Genomic DNA, 4,726 nt, shown 5'->3' with positions numbered 1-4,726 from the left:
ATCCTGGAAAAACAAAACATTGTCCAACCCTTCTAGCACTTTCTTCATGGCCCTGTGAAAGCATGCTGCTGCAGAAGCCAGTCCAAAAGGCATCTAGATGAATCTAAATGCTCCCAAAGGGGTTACAAATATTATTAATGCAATAGAATCAGGATAGAGCATAACCTAGTGGTAAGCAGAGGACAAAGCCATCACACTGAATAACTTAACATCTTTAATTAAAGCCAGAGTTTTAGAAATATTTGGTAAGGGTTGACGATCAACCCAGATGTGTTTATTTAATCCTCTTAAGTCAACACACATACAAATGCCCCATCCTTTGGTGCTAGAACTATGGGGGCAAACAACTATGAGCACTCAATTTCTTCAATTACTCCTCTTTCTTTTAATTTTTTTAATTCTTCTTTGCGTGGTGCTAACATCATATGAGGAACTTTCCTTACATTAGACACACATGGTATTGTACCATTCTTGAAAACAATTCTATGTTCAAAATTATTTAATAACCCTATATCATCTCCAAATACTTTAGGAAACCTAGAAACTATCTTGTCTGAGAATCTGTCATTCGTCATTATTAACACTTTCTGTTTAGAATTTGGATTTAATATTATCCCCATGTCACTTTGATGTATCCAACCTAAAATGGTTATCACCCCTTTTTGCTACATACATTTTCCCAGTTGTTTTTACACTCATCAAATTGAATTCTCATCACCGAATAACCCAAAACATCTATTTTCCTGCCTCCGTACCGAACAGGATTTATATCTGGTGGTAGTAATTCAATTTTTCTATTCCCAAATATTGAGTTCCAGTTCTTGTCACCAATCATTGTATATGGTGATCCTGAATCAGAAAGTACAACCTTTTTTCCTCCCACCACAATTTCACTTTCTGGCATTTCTATCAGATCTGCGTTCACATAGCCATCATCCTTTATACTGAAAATACATTTTTCTTCAAATTTTTCTTCTTCTTCAATACAGTCGCCATCTGTTGTTTATTCCATCTACACACACTGGCATAGTGCCCTTTCTTACCACATCTCTTGTAGACTGCTAACCTTGTGAAACATCCAGGACTATTGGAAAGATGTCCTTCACTCCCACATCTAAAACATCTCACACCTCTACTTTTTGTTGATATTAGAGTATCATTTTGAGACGCTTTCTTGTCAAACTTTTTATGTCCCTTCTTGCTCTTCTTTCTCTCATGATTGTCTACTTCCTTCTATGCAATTCTACCAACTCCTCTTTCTTCATTCACTGACTCATCCACAAGCATGCTACCTTTTTCTTTTTCATCACCCATTTCACACACCCACATATTAGTATTCTCCATACCTTCAACTATAGCTATTGTCTCTTTCAAAATGGGATTTTTTGCTAATAATTTTTCATGTACTTTTACAATGTGCGTGCACCTGACAGTCTGGTCTCTGACAAGTTTGCATGTACGAGCAAATGTTTTCGAGGTTGCAACATACGTGCACATTTTCTCCTTTTTCCCCTGCACGCTTGTGCAAAATTTGTGCCTTTCCAGGACCACATTAATCTGTGCACCAAAATGGTTCTCCAACATCATTAAAGACATGTCAAAAACATTGTCTGGTTCACCCTTCCCATGACCAATGATGATTTCCTCTAACCTCTCATACACATTTCTCCCTTCTGTTCCTAAATTATGTAATAACCGAGCTTCTTTGCAAACTGCTGAAAATGTTTCTCCCCAACCGCAAGTAAGTATGAATCAAATATCTGCTTCCATCTTTTCCATGGCAAAATAGGATCGCCCTTATCTGAAAGGAAATGAAGAGGTTTAGACATATTAGCGCCTGCCATAATGTCTGAGTATTTGAATTGTTAGTAACACTGGAAACTTTGGGCTAACAACCTACTTCTCCATTGTTCAAAAGGACTATAGTGTGCTGATCACTGAAATGAAGACCAACAAATAACTTGTGTACATAGCTACATACATACATATATATATATATATCTATATACATATATATATAGAGAGAAGAAAAATATAATTGTTCCTCATTCATTGTCAGTAATTAATTAATATCAATGGTGTGCAGATTATCCATTATTCTCAAAGGTGTGTGGATCACCACCTGTTGCTGAGTGATTCACGTGTCAATAAATAATTAAATATCAATGGTGTGAGGATTACCAATTAATATCAATGGTGTGCGGATCAGTGCTTGTTATCAAGTGATCCAAGTATCAATAAATAATTCAATATTAATGGTGTGCGGATCACCACTTGTTGCCGAGTGACCCGGGAGAGAAGGATTCATCCAAAATGAACATAAGCATTTACAATCAAGTTTTCCCTTGTGCGTAAAAAGAAATGTTGTTGCAACAAAACTGTTTGTCTCCATTACTCACGTTTCCCAGCTTTATCCAATCACACTAGATGAAACGTCACGTGCTCACAACGCCATCATTTTGTTTGCAGACAGCAACAAGAGCACACCTCTCTCCCAACTCAGTGCCTTCAACCATTCGCACACGTGCCAAAGTTCCACTCACACCTTGGGTCAGCAAAAACATACACATCGGTTCCACTCTCTTGGCGGCTCCCCTCTCATCTAGGTGTCCACAATATCACTTCAAAAAGACTCTCAGGTCGTCATTATGATCTTGGCGGGATAGCCCGCCACCAACCATGCTGACGGTCGACAGAAGACCGCCAGTGGTGGCGGCAGGCATCCCGGCAGATAATGACGCCAGGAGCCTCACCGCCATTGATGGCAGTGAGGACCGCCAGGCGCCATGCTGGCGGTCGGTGGCGGGGGTGGATGCTGCTCCACCTACACCGCCACGTCAGTCCAGACACGGCCACACCTATAATGATGCAGTCATAGGCGTGGCGGTGTATGGAGACGCAGCGGTGCTGGTGGAGCAGTATCCTAGAAGCCCATTCCCTCCTGGAGCAGCACCACAGAACAGGTAAGTGCTGGCCAAGAGGGAAGGGGGATTTGGAGGGGTGTGTTGAGTGTGTGAGGGCGTGCATTGGGATTGTGTGTGTGTGTTTGTGAAGGGGGATGTGTGTATGCATGTATGAATGCATGTGTGTATGTTGGTGTATGTGCATGTGGGAGTCGGGGGGACCTGAACAGAGGTGGGGGAGTGGTGGGGGGGTGGGGGATCGGTGAGGGGGGTTGTGGAGCACCAACAGGGAGTTTGGAGGGAGGAGGGATGAGGAGTTAAGTTTCAGGGTTCGGCGGTGGGGGTGGGTCTAGGGGCTTGGGGGGGTGGGGGGGTGTTGTGGCAAGCAAGGGTCTGGCGTGTCACATATAGGTGACAGGAATGAGAATTCCTGTCACCTGTATGCTTTCCACCAGGAAATCCCTGGTGAAAATGGGATAATTATCCCACCAGAGGTCCTGCCTCCACCGCCGGGTTGAAAGTGGCTACCGTCAGCCCGGCAGTCAATTCTGGCCTGGTGGTGAGTAGTAGTGAACTGGCTGGTTTGCAGCCAGTTCACTACTGTTTTCTTTATATGGCGGTCTGAACCGCCATGCCGTTGGTGGTAATTACCACCACCACCGGCGGTGCGGTCATTACCGCCATGATCATAATGACCACCCTAATATGGGTGGTGTGGGTTCCGAATCATCTAGGAGGTTGTCCATAGCTTCTCCCTTGTCGCCAGTGTTAAGAATACACTTTTCACTTAAAAGGTTCTTCATAAACCTTTATTAGGTTCGTAGCATGTTTATCCAACCTCCTCAGGCACTGACCTGATCATAACTGACCACATTCAAACCCCCCCCAAAAGCTTGACACTACCTGGAATGCTGTGACATCAAAGTGATTGTCACCACATTCCAGCCAAGTGATCTAGTGCAAAGCACAACAATAAGTACTAATACTAAATAGTAAAAAAGCAAGTCAACCGATTAATTCAAACAATTAACTGATTTACATAATTCATAATGTAATTATCCAATTAAAACAATAATTAACAGAATGTACAGAAATAATTTACATGATTAATAATCTAATTACCCAATTAAAGATTTAGGGGCTGAATACTAGTGTGATGGTTGGAAAAACCTGAATGCCAAACTCCCGATGAGAAGACAGTCACATGCTGGTGGTCTCCCCCCCGGCCCCATTATAAGTGTTCCACCTGGCTGACCAGCAGAAACAAAGGTTTCTGCGGGTCACCTCGTTGGAAAACATGCATAGTCATTGGACTTGGCTCCACATGGAATGAGTCCAATGCCGACGCACAGGGGGCCTCCTTAGCACCCTCGGAATGTGCACTTTCTGCATTGCAGACAGTGTGCATTCCGATGGTGCTGGGGAGGGGAGACCCCGCACTGCTAATACCATGGACATGGGCAGTGCAGGACACCCCTATAGCCCCCTGCACTTGTTCACCTATAGCCCCCTGCACTTGTTCTCCGCAGCCTTTTCATGGCAGTTGAAAAAAAGCTGGCAGAGAACATGGTGTAATCTGCATGGTGGTGCTGACTTCAGCGCCTGTGTGGCTGATTACAACCATGACTGCAATAATCTTGTCGGGATCAAAGATCCTGGTGGAGATGACCGTCTTTTTTGCAGCCTGACTGCCAGGGTCATAATGTGGTGGTCGGACAACCACAACTGCGGCAATCACTTTTTTTTTTCTTAGCAATTGAGTCTCTGGTGGGCAGTCAGTTTGCACTCTGTCCAACCAGGGACCCTCATTCTAGTCAGGGTAA

Source organism: Pleurodeles waltl, chromosome 2_1 (assembly GCF_031143425.1).
Source record: "Pleurodeles waltl isolate 20211129_DDA chromosome 2_1, aPleWal1.hap1.20221129, whole genome shotgun sequence".
Lineage (NCBI taxonomy): Eukaryota > Metazoa > Chordata > Amphibia > Caudata > Salamandridae > Pleurodeles > Pleurodeles waltl.
This window is presented reverse-complemented; position numbering follows the sequence as displayed.